The 16574-nt window shown below is 44.6% G+C and overlaps 1 protein-coding gene across 2 annotated transcripts in view; it reads left to right on the top strand.

The window, feature by feature from the left end:
• tgfbrap1 (transforming growth factor, beta receptor associated protein 1) overlaps window positions 1-16574 on the top strand; it is a 91818-nt gene that overhangs the window by 24786 nt on the left and 50458 nt on the right. The gene's annotated exons all lie outside the window — the stretch shown is intronic.

Raw genomic sequence — 16574 nt, 5'->3', positions numbered from 1 at the left:
ATCAGTGTCAAATTTTTTGTCTTATAATACTCCTGCGAAACGCGCCTTAGGACATTTTACTATGTTAAAGGCGCTATATAAATACAAGTTGTTGCTGTTTGTGGTAGTCAGGGAAAAAATTGAAGTTGTTATTCAAAAGAACAGTGTGCCAAGTATATCCCTGCCTCTGCAAACTACAATTCATCTAGAATAGCATGCCCTTACCTACATAAAATCACATACTCCCACTGTCCCCCCACCGCCCACTGTTATACCAGCTCCACTAGCTCTCCATGGCCCAAACTGATTTCGTTTTCTAGTCTCCCTGGCCTCACTCCACCCTACCCCAGTGACCTCCTCTAGAAATGCATTCCCAAATGCACTCTTTGACCCCCCCCCCCCCCCCCCAACCTCTGGTTTCCTGTTCCCTCTGAGCCAACATTCGTGGCTGCTCCACTCTGCACCAGGAAATCCATCGCAAGTTCTCTGCCTTGCCACCCACTTCCTCATTTCAAAAGTCTCCAGAAAGTCTCTTCCCTCCCTCCACCCCCTGTTTGATATCTGTTTGATATGGCTGAAAAATGAGGAAAAACTTCACCGACTGTTGCATTTCTGTAGCCCTAGTCACATAGAGAAAGATGTCTTGGATTGCTGAAGGAAAAGTGAATACTGAGCAGCAGGAAGGAAATGGGGTGTGGGGGTGGAGGGAGGGAGGGAAGAGACTTTCTGGAGACTTTTGAAATGAAGTGGGTGGCAAGGCAGAGAACTTGTGATGGATTCCCTGGTGCAGAGTGGAGCAGCCACTAATGGTGGCTCAGAGGGAACAGGAAACCAGAGGTGGGAGGGGGGGGTCAAAGAGTGCATTTGGGAGTGCATTTCTAGAGGAGGTCACTGGGGTAGGGTGGAGTGAGGCCGGGGAGAAAACATAGAAAACATAGAGATAGGAACAGGAGTAGGCCATTCGGCCCTTCGAGCCTGCTCCGCCATTCAATGAGATCATGGCTGATCTTCGTCTGAGATCATAGCTGATCTTACCAGTTCAGTACCCGGTCCCCGCCTTTTCTCCGTAACCCTTAATCCCCTTAGCCTTCAGAAATATATCCAATTCTCTCTTGAAAATATTTATTGAATTAGCCTTCACAGCCCTCTGTGGCAGGGAATTCCACAGGCTCACCACTCTTTGAGTGAAGAAATTCTTCCTCATCTCTGTTTTAAATGATTTGCCCGCTATTTTTAGACTGTGGCCCCTGGTTCTGTGCTCCCCGGCCATTGGAAACATTCTCTCTGAATTCAGCCTGTCCAGGCCTGCCATAATTTTATATGTTTCGATGAGATCCCCTCTCAATCTTCTAAACTCCAGTGAGTACAAGCCCAAACTATTTAATCTCTCTTCGTAGGTCATTCCCGCCATTCCAGGTATCAGCCTGGTGAATCGCCGTTGCACTCTTTCCATGGCAAGAACATCCTTCCGCAGATGGGGCGACCAAAACTGTACACAATACTCCAGATGCGGTCTCACCAGCACCTTGTACAGCTGTAGTAAGGTATCCCTATTCCTATACTCGAACCCCCTTGATATGAAGGCCAACATACCATTTGCCTTCTTAATCGCCTGTTGCACCTGCATGCTCTCCTTCAGTGACTGGTGCACAAGAACACCCAGGTCCCTCTGCACTTCCCCATCTCCCAATCTATTGCCATTTAGATAATAATCTACCCTCCTGTTTTTACCCCCAAAGTGGATAACCTCGCATTTATCCACATTATAGTGCATCTGCCACGTATCCGCCCATTCCCCCAACCTGTCCAAATCGCACTGTAGCCTCCTGACATCCTCATCAGAGCCCACCCCTCCTCCTAGTTTAGTGTCGTCAGCGAATTTGGAAATATTGCATCCAATTCCCTGATCCAGATCATTTATATATATTGTGAACAGCTGGGGTCCCAGGACAGATCCTTGCGGCACCCCGCTGGTCACTGCCTGCCACTCCGAAAACGAGCCGTTTATTCCAACTCTCTGTTTTCTATCCGCCAGCCAGTTCTCTATCCACGTTAATACTTTGCCCCCAATTCCATGAGCCTTAATTTTGCATGATAATCTTTTGTGTGGAACCTTATCGAAGGCTTTCTGGAAGTCAAGGTACACCACATCCACTGGCTCTCCCCCATCTATTTTACCAGTTACTTCCTCAAAAAATTCCAGCAGATTAGTCAAACACGATTTACCCTTTGTAAATCCATGTTGACTCTGTCCGATCCTTTCCCCATTTGTCAAGTGCTCCACTATTTTATCCTTAATAATGGACTCTAGCATTTTGCCCACAACCGATGTAAGGCTTACTGGTCTATAATTCCCTGCTTTCTCTCTACCCCCCTTTTTAAATATTGGGGTAACATTAGCTACCCTCCAATCCACGGGTACTGTTCCCGAGTCAATGGAGTTCCGGAAGATGATCCTTAGAGCATCTGCTATCTCCAGGGCCACCTCCTTAAGTACCCTAGGATGTAGTTTATCAGGCCCCGGGGATTTGTCGGCCTTCAGTCCCCTCAACTTACCCAACACCATATCCCTAGAGATACTAATTTCTGTCAGCTCCTCCCTCTCATTAGTCCCTATGTTTGCCGATATTCCTGGGAGGTTATTTGTGTCCTCCTTTGTGAATACAGAACCAAAGTATGAGTTTAATTGGTCTGCCATTTCCTTATTCTCCATTATATATTCTCCCGAATCGGACTGCAAGGGACCGACTTGGGATTTTACCAGTCTTTTCCTCCTGATATACCGATAAAAGCTTTTGCAGTCTGTCTTTATGTTTGCTGCAAGTTTACTTTCGTATTCTATTTTCCCCTTCCTGATTAATCCCTTTGTCCTCTTTTGCTGTATCCTGTACTGCCCCCAATCTTCCGGTCTGGTGCTTTTTTTTGCCAGTTGATATGCCCTTTTTTTTGATTTTATGCTGTCCCTAATTTCCCTCGTTATCCACGGTTGAGTCACCTTTTTAGGTTTATTTTTATGCCAAACCGGTATAAACATGTTCTGGAATTCTTCCATTCTATCTTTGAATGCTTGCCATTGTCTCTCCACTGTCAATCCCCCCAGAAACACCACCCAATCAATCTTACCCAATTCCCGTCTCATACCCTCGTAATTCCCTTTATTTAAGTTCTGGACCTTAGTCTCTGATTCAATTTCCTCACTCTCCATCTCGACTGAGAGCTCGATCATATTATGATCGCTCTGACCCAAGGGGCCTCGTACAAGAAGATTGCTGATAAGTCCCTTCTCATTGCACAATACCCAGTCTAAAATGGCCTGATCTCGAGTCGGCTCCTCGACATATTGGTCCAGATAACCGTCCCGAAAACATTCCAGGAATTCCTCCTCCTCAGAATTTTTACTAATTTGGGTAGTCCAATCAATATGTAAATTAAAGTCACCCATGATGACAGCTGTGCTCTTATCACACGCTTCTCTATTTTCCCTTTTTATGCCTTCCCTCACCTCCATATTACTATTTGGAGGCCTATATATCACACCCACTAACGTTTTCCTCCCCTTGCTATTTCTCATTTCTACCCATACAGATTCCGTTTCATCCGAGTTAATATCCTTCCTTTCCATTGCATTAATCCCCTCCTTTACCAGCAATGCTACCCCACCTCCCCTACCTTTTTGCCGATCCTTCCTAAATATTGTATATCCCTGGATGTTAAGTTCCCAGCCTTGCCCACCCTGCAGCCACGTTTCTGTAATCCCAATCAAATCATACTTGTTTACCTCTATTTCCACAACTAATTCATCCACCTTGTTCCTAATGCTTCTAGCATTAAGATACAAAGCCTTCAGGCTTGCTTTTTTCACACTCTCATTATGAATTAGTTTGGCCCTTTGTGTTTCTCTCCTTTGCTTATTGCTTCTCACCTTTCTACCATCTATTTCTGACTTCATATGACTTCCCTCTTTTCCACTACCTAGGTTCCCATCCCCCTGCCAAATTAGTTTAAATCCTCCCGAACCGCCCTAGAAAATATTACCCCGAGGACATCGGCTCCCTCACAGTTCAGGTGTAGACCGTCCCCTTGGTACAGGTCACTCCTCCCCAAGAACTGGTTCCAATGCCTCAAGAATTTAAATCCCTCTCCCTTGCACCACTGCTCAAGCCACGTATTTAGCTTATCTATCTTACTCTCTCTAAACTTACTAGAAAACGAAATCAGTTTGGGCCATGGAGAGCTAGTGGAGCTGGTATAACAGTGGGCGGTGGGGGGACAGTGGGAGTATGAGATTTTATGTAGGTAAGGGCATGCTATTCTAGATGAATTGTAGTTTGCAGAGGCAGGGATGCTTGCAAAAAGTTGGAAATGTCACATTTCATTTTTCCTCATTCTTTAGCCGTATCCATGGTGTGGAGATGCCGGAGTTGGACTGGGGTGGACAAATGTAAGCAGTCACACAACACCAGGTTATAGTCCAACAGCTTTATTTGAAATCACAAGCTTTCGGAGCGCTGCTCCTTCGTCAGATGAAGTGGAGAAATGCATAAAGACACAGCTTATATAGTCAGAGAATCATGTCAGATGTTTATAGGTAATTGCGCAGGGAAGTGCGCGAAGACCATAGGGCGTCGCCATCAAGGCATAAAACGCCAGCAACAGCGGAGAAGACGAAAAGCGCGGGAGGCGCTATTTTGTTAAATCGGGGAAGAAGGAAAAGCGCGGGAGGCGCCATCTTAGATTTCCAAGATGCCGAAGACTGGCAATATCACTGCCTTCGATAATGCAATAGAAGACTGGACCATGTATGTGGAAAGAGTCGAAGTATATTGCGAGGCAAACGAAATAGCCGATGACAAAAAGGCATCTGTACTACTAAACTTAATGGGCGCAAGAACGTACGGCCTATTGCGGAACCTGATTACTCCAGCCAAACCGATGGCGAAGATTTTTAACGAAATTGTTGATATCCTACAGGAACACCTAAATCCTACACCGCTGCTGATAGCAGAAAGATTTAAATTCCACAGGAGAAATCAGCATAAAGATGAGAGCAATGCTGATTACCTTACGGAACTACGCAAGCTATCAAAGCACTGCCAGTTCGGAGCAGGACTGGCAGATACCCTACGGGACAAATTTGTCTGTGGACTCCTGAGTGAAGGAACCCAGAAGAGGTTACTCTCAGAGAAAGAGCTGACGCTAGATAAGGCTTTCAGCGTGGCAGTATCGTACGAAGCAGCAGCAAGGGGAGCTGCGGAAATACAGCAAAAACCACAGGAATACGGCACCCACGAAATGACACGGGGATTTGAAAAATGTTATCGCTGCGGCAGAACAACCCATGACCAGAAGGACTGCTGGTCCAAGGACAAAATATGCAGGCAATGCGGAAAGATGGGACACATTGCACGAGTTTGCAGGTCTGGGAAGCAGACCAACGACAACAAAAAGGCTACTAAGGAACCGTACAGGAAAGTACAAAAGATGACGGACAGTAGTTCCGAAGACCAGATGAGTGATAGTGAATCCGGGAACAAGAGACTAAGCTGTCTCAAACTTCACAACGTAATCGCAAAAGAGGATCACCGAACCATTTGGGTCACCCTCACGATAGCAGGGTCCCAAGTCAAAATGGAATTGGATACAGGATCAGCCCTGACCGTCATGAATCGACTAGACTACGAGTGGCTATTCTCACACATACCCTTGAAAGAGACATCCATTGTCTTGAAGACGTATACGGGGCAAAAAGTATACTCGAGAGGGAAAATAAGGGTGCCTGTCGAATACAACGGCAAGGAAATACAGAAATTGTATCTGTACATACTGCAAGATGGTGGACCACCGTTATTGGGACGTGAATGGATCAGAAAGATAAGTTTAGACTGGCACGCCATTCAGGCACTGACGGTGGCTGGTAAAAAGGATGACGACGTCACACCTGGACGATTGTCAAAAATCTTAGCTAACGCCAAAGAGGTATTTCAACAAGAACTGGGAACTCTTAAAGGCGTAAGCGCCTCAATAAAAATAGAAGAGAATGCAATTCCCAAGTTTTTCAAAGCAAGACCAGTGCCATATGCAATTCGCCCAGCCGTCGAGGCAGAGCTGGAGAATGCAGGCGTGTTATCTAAGGTAGACTGGAGTGAGTGGGCGACACCCATCGTTCCTGTCATGAAGAAAACGTTAAACAATAAGTCTGAGGAGCCAAGGAAGGTTTGCATCTGTGGGGACTTCAAGGTGACTGTGAACCCAGTCCTTCACACAGTACAATATCCTCTCCCGAGGATAGAAGATATTTTCGCCTCACTATCTGGAGGGAAGCGTTTTACAAAAATTGACCTAGCACAAGCATATTTGCAGATGGAGGTTGAAGAATCCTCTAGGAAGTATCTCACGATAAACACTCACAAAGGTCTTTACCAGTATAATCGACTGGTATTCGGAGTAGCATCAGCTATGGCGATATGGCAAAGAGCGATGAAACAAGTCCTGCAAGGGATTCCGGGGACTCAGTGTTACTTGGACGACATCCTAGTGACAGGTGAAGATGACAGTGAACACCTTGCCAACCTAGAGCAGGTGCTCACTAGACTACGTGAACATGGGCTACGCGCCAATCGCCCCAAGTGCGAGTTTTTTAAGAAACAGATATCGTATTGTGGCCACGTGATTGATGAAGAGGGGTTGCATAAGTCCCCTGACAAAATTGAAGCAGTAGTTAAGGCTCCAGCGCCTGAAAATGTGTCGCAACTGAGGTCTTTCCTCGGATTGGTGAATTACTACCATAAGTTTTTGCCGAATTTGTCCACAATTCTGCACCCACTGAACGCCCTACTACAAAGTGGAGTAGCGTGGAAATGGAGCGATGAATGTAAGCGGGCCTTTCAGAAGAGTAAAGACCTAATCACTTCAAGAGAAGTATTGGCTCACTACAACCCATCACTACCGATAAGACTGGCGTGTGATGCGTCTCCCTACAGCATTGGAGCGGTACTGTCACATAAATTCCTTGATGGTTCAGAGAGGCCGATAGCTTTTGCGTCACGCTCGTTAACTTCAGCCGAGCGTAACTATGCCCAGATTGACAGAGAGGCCCTCAGCCTGGTGTGGGGGGTGAAGAAGTTCAATCACTACCTGCACGGTCAGAAATTTACTCTACTAACTGACCAACCTTTTGTCTCCATTTTCAACCGTCAGAAGGGCGTCCCGATAATGACAGCACAACGGCTACAGAGGTGGTCCCTTTTCCTAGGGGCACACCAATATGACATTGAGTACAAAGGAACTAAACAGCATGGGAATGCTGATGGATTGTCTTGCCGACGGTGGAAGAAGCACATGCAGTGGATCCAGTGGAGATATTCCACTCGACCATAGTCGAATGTCTACCTGTGACGAATGCAAACATAGAAAAGGAAACACGGAATGACCCGACACACTCCTGGGTCTATGATTTAACGGTGAAGGGATGGCCAGCACATGGCGAACCACTGTTGCCAGCATTCTCGCCGAGAAGAGAACAGCTGTCAGTGTGCAGAGGAACCTTGATGTGTGGATCCAGAGTAGTAATTCCACCCAAATTGAAGGATAGAGTGCTCAATGAGCTTCATGAGGGTCATCTGGGAGGGGTAAAAATAAAGAACTTAGCCAGAGCATTTGTGTGGTGGCCGGGAATCGATCGAGAAATCGAAGAGATGGCCAAGAGTTGTACAGGATGCCAGAAGGTCCAAAACGCCCCACCACAAGCCCCTCTACATCCATGGGAGTGGCCCTCATCTCCATGGCAAAGGGTGCACATTGATTTTGCTGGTCCATTTATGGACTCGATGTTTTTAATTGCGGTGGATGCACATTCAAAGTGGCTAGAGGTAATAAAAATGTCCTCAACCACCACAGAAAAAACTATCTCAGTCTTACGAACCATATTCGCCAGAAATGGGCTGCCTGAACAGATTTGCTCCGACAATGGACCACAGTTTGTGTCTGAAGAGTTCCGGAGGTTCTTAAAGAACAATGGTGTTAAGCATTACAAATCCGCCCCATATCATCCAGCCACCAATGGATTGGCTGAGAGGTTCGTTCAAACATTCAAGAAGGCTATCAAGGCAATGTATAATGAAGACATACCCCTACAACACAAGGTGGATAACTTGTTTGCCTACCGGAATGCGACACATGCGGTTACCAACCAAACTCCAGCCATGATATTCTTGAATCGAAGACTACGATGCCGCTTGGATTTGGTTAAGCCAAACATCAGAAGAGATGTGGAGAACAGGCAGTTTCAGAATATGAATGAAAGGCCGACCAGGAGTTTTAAGATAGGTCAACCAGTTTTGGCCCGGGACTACCGCACAGAGAAATGGCAGCCAGGAACGATCTGCACACGGCAAGGACCTCTAATGTATACCGTGGACGTTGGAGAGAGCATTGTAAGACGCCATGCTGACCAGATTCTAGAGTCACTGGAAAACGTCAATTCCACACCACGATCCGATACACCTGGTGATGAAACCGAAGTACCAATTGCATCTACCTCCGAATCGGGAATATTGGAAGCAGATGAACCCAACAACGACGTTGATTCCGAATCAACTCTGCCAGAAGAACCTGATTACCCCAAAGAGGCGTTATCCAGACAGAATCAGGAAGCCTCCTCAAAGACTGAACTTATAATTGCTTAACTTCAGCTAATGTATATGACAACTGTAATTGTAAATATGTTATTTAATTATTAATCGAAGGTTATGTACTGTTTAGCTAAAAGGGGAGGAATTGTAGTGTATGTACTTTGCAGAAGGAACTATATTCTGCAGCCCCTGTATACTGCAGTACCAGTAGTGACCACCCCTGTATATAAGCCTGTGTAGTATCTTTGCATAGTTAGTTCCAGTTTGTCTCCACTCAGTAAAGACCTGTTGTAACCCACTCCTGCAGTCCGTGTCTCAATTACACACGGACATACAGGTAATGGCAGTTGGCAAGATTACCTGTAAACATCTGACATTATTCTCTGACTATATAAGCTGTGTCTTTATGCATTTCTCCACTTCACCTGACGAAGGAGCAGCGCTCCGAAAGCTTGTGATTTCAAATAAAGCTGTTGGACTATAACCTGGTGTTGTGTGACTTCTTACATTTAGCCGTATCAACAGATGAATTTGGCGCCATGCTGTTCTTTTGAGGTCTTCATTTTTTTTCTTACTACCACTGAATTTTCTGACCTTTCATTTCAACATTTATCTCCTTCGATACATCAAGTTTGATGTGTGGAGACTCCATTGTATTTCTGCCCTATTCTTACTTTATTTATTCAAGTGAGTGGAAAGTTGCCAACTTATTCTGCTCAAGATGAGGGAGGTCAGTGCTAGAAATTAAACCTTTCCATTCAGTGTCCGCATCAGGTTCTTCCAGGCTAAATGAAAAGCCAAGAAGCCTCTACCGATTTTGTTTTTCACCAGCTAGATAATTCTTTTGGCAGCAGTGGAGCACAGAAGAAGGCTATTCGGCCCATCAAGTCTGTGCCGGCTCTTCTGAAGAACAATCCAGTTAGTCCCGCTCTTTCCCCATATCCTGCAATTTTTTCTCCTCCAAAAATGTATCCAATTCCTTTTTGAAGACTACTACTGAATCTCTATCCACCACCAATGTGCCCTCTAAGGTGCGCCAACCACGAGGTCCTGCGGAGGCTGCTCACCAACTCCTGCCGTTGGAAGAGATGCTGCACACGCGTGGCCGCGCAGCCAATTTAAAGGGACCGCGCATGGGGGGGGTGGAAATTGGAGGGAATATTGTCCACTACCCTATTGGACAGTACATTCCAAATCCTAACTACTTGTTGCATGAGAGTGTTTCCTCGTCGCCTCTCGTTCTTTCTCCTGTGCCATCTCGTTATCGACCCTTCAGCTATCAGAATCAGTTCCTCTTTATTTACTCTATCTAAACCCTTCATGATGTTAAACACCTCTATCAAATCTCCTCTTGGCCTTCTCTGCTCCAAGGAGAAAAGGGCAGAAGTGGACAGCACTTTGCAAATAAAGAAACCAGCCTTGGAAATGCATCGGATGTGGGGGAGAAAGCTGAGCTTGGGGTACGAACATGCTGCAACCGCTAAAAATGCCATCAACACTTCCCTCAGTCACACAATTTCCTGGGATAGGTAAAGGAACAGAAAAAAACTTGCGCCAACCAGAAAAATCTCTGGGGAAATTCCTCTTCAACCCTTGAAGGCAATCAAGCAACCTCTGACTGGTATTACTAGTCTCAGCTAACCTACCTACTTTCTATAACTTGCAATGCCTTCCAATAGCAGGAACTTGCCTGCAGCAAATCCACTCTCTCCACATGTTCTGGCAGTCTGTTCGAGGTTTATGACTCGCCCCCAAAAATGTACTTCCTGACATCTCGCCTAACTGTTTCTGTAACTTGTACTGATTCCTTCTAGTCCTCCCCTGCCTATCTAACTCATAATTTGTCCACTTGGACATAATATAATTCCTTAATTACTTTAAAGACCTAAATCAAAACCCACAGTTTATTTTTCCAGACTAAAAGACCTCCGTTCCCTAAGACTATGCTGATGACTATGGGCTCCTAAACTAGGTACCTATCAAGTGGGCCTCCTCTGGACTTTTCCAGGGTCCCAATATCCCCCACCAAGTGAAAAACTGGCCAAACTAAACTAGATACAGCCAGACCGAGGCCTTGTACAAAGTAAGAAATGTACTTCTAGTATTTATATTTAATTGTCCTAACCATAAACCGTGGATCCTAGTCATTGCTACAGCCATGTGATAACTGGTCATGGACCTTCAGTTTTTATGCACTGTGACGCCCAGGTCCTTTTTTCTACTCCACAGCATTGAATTGCATCCCTATGTAGTGTATATATGCCTATCATACACCAACCCAAATGCACTAGTCTACATTGAAAGACATCTGCCACACATGAGCCCATTCCCCAAATCTGTCTAGATCCACCTGCAGACTATTCATTTTGTCTTGAGATTCTCATTGCCACACTGATCTTGATGACATCAACAAACTTGTGGACTGTTCCCTCGATGTCTTCATCCAGATTAGTTAATAAAGACAGTGAAGCTAACATGGATCCCTGCTGGACTCGACTAGTGGCTGCTCCGCACACAGTGGCTATTGTTAATACCTGTCCTCTGAGCGAATTTAACCTAAAATCTGCTCGCCAATTCTGCAAGACTTAATCCTACTGAGCAATCTTCTGTGCGGCACTTTATCAAAAGGCTTTTTGAAAATGAAGATACACAATGTCTACCTGAAAAAAAATGGATCAGTTTGGTGAGATAGGGCTCCCTTTACCAGTGCAATGCAGGAATTCCCTAATAAACTCTTGACCATTAGCTGGCGAAAGAGTGGCAGCTGCCATTTTATCGCCATTTCATGGCACTACGGAGTGGCGCTCAACAAATGAATTTCTAGCCCCTTGTCCATTGCTTTTTTGTGGTATATATCAATGATTTAGACTTCAATGTAGGGGGCATGATTAAGAAGTTTTCAGATGATACAAAAATTGGCAATGTGGTTGATGGTGAGGAAGAAAGCTGCAGACTGCAAGAAGATAACAATGGGCAGGTCAGGTGGGCAGAAAAGTGGCAAATGGAATTCAGTCCAGAGAAGTGTGAGGTAATGCATTTGGGGAGGGCCAACAAAGCAAGGAAATGCACAATAAATGGTTGGATACTGAGAAATGTAGAGGAACAGAGGGACCTTGGAGTGCATGTCTGCAATTCCTTGAAGGTAGCCGGGCAGGTAGATAAGGTGGTTAAGGCATATGGGATACTTTGCTTTATTAACCAAGACATAGAATATAAGAGCAGAGAGGTTATGCTAGAACTGTATAAAAGACTAGTTAGGCCACAGCTATACTGCGTGCAGTTCTAGTCACCACATTACAGGAAAGATGTGTTTGCACTATAAGGTACAGAGGAGATTTACGAGGATGTTGCCAGGACTGGAGAATTTTAGCTATGAGGAAAGATTGGATTGGTTGGGGTTGTTTTCTTTGTAACAGAGGAGGCGGAGGGGAGACTTAATTGATGTGTATAAAATTATGAGTGGCCTGGATAGAGTGGATAGGAAGGAACTATTTCCCTTAGCAGAGAGATCAATAACCAGGGGGCATAGATTTAAAGTAATAGGATTAGAGGGGAGTTGAGAAGAAGTTCTTCACCCAGAGGGTGGTGGGGGTCTAGAACTCACTGCCTGAAAGGGTGGGAGAGGCAGAAACCCTCATCACATTTAAAAAGTACTTGGATATGCACTTGAAGTGCCATAACCTACAAGGCTACAGACCAAGAGCTGGAAAGTGGGATTAGGCTGGATAGCTCTGTTTCAATAGGCACAGACACGATGGGCTGAATGGTGGCCTCCTGTGCAATAAATTTCTATGATTCTATGGCTGTACAATGCATTGCTAATAAAACACAATACTACAGATGCTGGAAATCTGAAAGAAAAACAGAAAATGCTGGAAATACTCAGCAAGTCAGGCAGCATCTGTGGAGAGAGTTGACGTTTCAGGTCGATGGTTTTGATGAAATGTCAGTCATCTCTAATAATACCTTCTAGCAACTTGTCTGTAACCAAAGTTACACTAATAGGCCTATAGTTTCCTGGGTAGAATAGTATGTGATTGTTTGACACCTTTTGGATTTAGTTTATGGTGATGGAGACATGATAGGTTTCTCATCAGCACCTAAGTGGCTGGCTTAAGTTTTGATAACCTTAAATGGGAAGAAATTTTGGTTCATCTCAGTCTTGAAGCCGACGGGCAGTTACTGAGTATAATGCCTTGGACTTGATGAGGTGGAGAGATAAAACTGAGTGTCAGTGTAACTGGAAGCTGACCCTGTACTATGAATGATGTTGTGAATTAGCATGTGAATGAGTGGACAGAGGATGGAGCTTTGCAGGACACTGGATGTGACAATACAGCCATGGGAGGAAAAACAGTTGGAGATGTGATGTTGATGTTGCAACAGTAAAATTGGAACCACGAGAAAGCAGTGTCACAAGGTTGAACTGCAGAGGATGCAGTGTTATGAAGGCAGGGGCAGGTTGGAGGATGAGGAGCAACACTGAGCCATGTTCAGACAAGGTGTCATTTGTGATTTTGACCAATGTGATCTTGGCGCTATTGAGTGCGGTGGGAACTGAATTGGCAGGTTTTGTCCAGGGAGTGTTGAGATGCTGAAAATGAGCGATGGTTGTTACAGCACCAGGCTAAGCCATGCAGTTTGGTGTGTTTTACCAATTCTTGACAAACAAATCACTTGTCTTCAAATATGGGAAATAGTCAGCTGGGAAAAAGAAGGAAGGTGCGGACAGTTTAGATTGAATTACTTTTATGCAGAGGATGATGAATGTGTGAATCCGAATGTTCTGGGGGAAGCGGAGGCAGTTTAGTGGGGCGGGGGGGCGTGGGGGTGGAATTAAGGGAGAATTGGATAGATATTTAAGAGAGACAGAGACCAGCCAGATAGGCTGCAGGATCTTTACTTTACTTTTTTAAATTCCTGTGCTCATTACTAGTTTGTCAGCTTGTGTGGTAGTTGTGCTGATAAATCTGAAACACACGGGTTTCAAAAACCTATGCTCAGTGACATACCAAAGCAACAATAATCCTCGGAACTTCTTGAGGGTCTGAGAATTGTCCAGGTAAAATAAATGTTTACACCAATCATGAATAATTGTCTCCCGGACAAAAAGGAGTCAGCAAGTTCACTGGAAAAAGGGAAGCCTAAATTCAGCAGGTTGATAGCAGGCGTTAATTGTACCTGAAGACTAGCCTGAACGGGTAACAGTTCAGTGACATTAAATGGGCTGTGAAGGAAACCCTTGACCTTTTAACAAGATCATCAAATGGAGCCGGAGATTCATGACTGAACCTCCAGATAGCTTCAGTGGAAACTTTTTTTTACATGTAATGAGTTGCCAGTTTTGGACAATCAAGTCCTTTTAATTTTTTCCCCTCCTTATGGGGAAACAGGCCCTGCTCCTGCAGCAGGTGACTGAACAGTACTGCCCTGCTCCTGCAGCAGGTGACTGAACAGTACTGCCCTGCTCCTGCAGCAGGTGACTGAACAGTACTGCCCTGCTCCCGCAGCAGGTGACTGAACAGTACTGCCATGCTCCCGCAGCAGGTGACTGAACAGTACTGCCCTGCTCCTGCAGCAGGTGACTGAACAGTACTGCCCTGCTCCTGCAGCAGGTGACTGAACAGTACTGCCCTGCTCCTGCAGCAGGTGACTGAACAGTACTGCCATGCTCCTGCAGCAGGTGACTGAACAGTACTGCCATGCTCCTGCAGCAGGTGACTGAACAGTACTGCCCTGCTCCTGCAGCAGGTTGCACATCGATCTTCTTGAGAATGGCGTATTGGACCTGGAAAAACAAGGGGGTGGGGGAGAGAATGAGGAAGACTACAAAAAATTGGTTCTTTAAAAGTCAACAGAAATTTACAGCCTTACCTTGGGAACTTTCCTGGCACTTCTAAATAAATCATTGATGTTTCTCATGCGGTACTAGAACAGTTTAATTTTTTTAAAGCTCTTTTTCAAATACAGTATTTTGAAAGCTAAAGTGGCCCTTCAGTATTCCAAGTATATAATTGTAATAACCTCTATCCTGATTTTTATGTTTTTTTTAACAACACAATTACACAGCACAGCAACTGCTCCATGCCGGTGTTTATGCTCCACACAAGCCTCCTTCCGCTTTACTTCATCTAACCCTATCAGCATATCCTTCTATTCCTTCCTCCCTCGTGTTTATCTAGCTTCTCCTTAATTGCATCTATGCTATTGACCTCAACCTCTCCATCTAGTAGCAGGTTCTACATTCTCACCACCTTGGTAATGAAGTTTCTCCTGAATTCTTTATTGGATTTATTTGTGACTATCTTATATTTATGACCCCTAATTTTGGACTTGCCCACAAGTGGAAACCTGTTCTCTACGTCTACCGTATCAAACCCTTTCATAATTTTAAAGACCTCTATTAGGGCCCTCGGCCTTCTCATTTCTAGAGAAAAAAGAGCCCAAGTCTGTCCAGTCTTTCCTGATGGTTATAACCTCTCCGTTCTGGTAAATCTCCATTTACATTTTTTTTGCACCCTCTCCAGTAGCTCGATATCCTTTTTGTAATATGGAGACCAAAACTCTGCACAGTACTCCAAATGTGGTCTAACCAAGGTCCTATATACATTTAGCATAACTTCCCTGCTTCTCAATTCTATTCATCTAGAAATGACCTTGAAAACATCGAGTTCCCAAAGACAGCATTAAGTGGTTCTACCTTATTTTGCCTGTGGAATTTGAGATTGGAATTTCGGTTCCTGAGTACACATTTTTGTGCTTTAGTCAAGTGCTGTTAAATTATTTGACCATTTTGTACTAAAATTCCTGATGATGCATTTAGGAGTTCCTGTTTATGTATTGGAGAAAGAGGAAAGGCAGATCAAAAGGAAAGCGTAGTGGAAAATATGAAAGCAGGATGACTTAAATTTTGTCAGCATTTTTTCACTAATTATCCAGGAAGCCATGCCAAAGAGCAGGATTTAAAGTCACTTCCCTCATTTAGTGGACGGAATGCAGCTAGTTTGTCTAATCAGGAAGCATTAGCATATAAGTATACTACATTTTGATAATGCATACAATGGCCAATTTTTAATGCCACCATCAGTGCTAACATGTATAATACAAATTTCACTTTCTGTCTAAATGCTATGGGCCAGAAATTCGGGTCGGAGGCTTCCCGCGGGTGCAAGCCCCCGACCTGCACTTACCTAGTGCGCCTGCCGTTGTGTTGTGGGCCCGCGTGGGATTCCGATCCTGGGCCTCCTCCAGCTGCCGGCGCGCAGTGCTTGCGTATCCCGGGGCGCAGTTAGTTTGAAGCATCCCCTGGGATCACGTGGGCCATGGAGAGCCAATCGTAGCAGGGAATCTCCATTCATAAATTTGACAGGAAGACCTGTCTAATCTATGAATAGAGATCGGCCCCAAAACCTAACTAAAACTTCAAATAATTTTTTTTTTAATCATATTTTTAAAATAATTATAAATTACATAAATTTAAATTGTTTAAAATAGTTATTTTTTGAAAAAATTAATTACAGTTTTTAACAGGGCTAAAAATAAACTTACCTTTCTTTAAAGTATTTAAAAATAATAAACCTGTGGAAAAAATGTTTTAATTTTGCTTAATTCACCACTTACTTGTTAAAAGCAGGCCCTGCGACTGCTTTTTAAACGCGCAGCTGCTAGAGACTTACCCTCCCGGAGAAACCTGTTTTTAAAAAAAAAAAAAAATTAAAATTAAAAAAAAAAATTGTAAGTTCCAGGCATACGCGCTGCCTCTCTGGCGCACGCGGTTGACCTCCGAACTCCTTCCTTCAATGGAACCGAAGTTCCGGTTTCCAGCACATGCAGTGCATGCATGAAACTGGCACTTTCGTTGGCCCTACACATGAGTACACCGCGCGTACTCACCCGTGGGGACCCGAATTTCTGGTCCATTATTTTAATAAAGATTCTACGAGTACATCACAATTCTTTTATTCA

Source organism: Somniosus microcephalus, chromosome 10 (genome assembly GCF_052327205.1).
Source record: "Somniosus microcephalus isolate GS21.2 chromosome 10, FLI_Smic_1.0, whole genome shotgun sequence".
NCBI lineage: Eukaryota > Metazoa > Chordata > Chondrichthyes > Squaliformes > Somniosidae > Somniosus > Somniosus microcephalus.
This window is presented reverse-complemented; position numbering and strand designations above follow the sequence as displayed.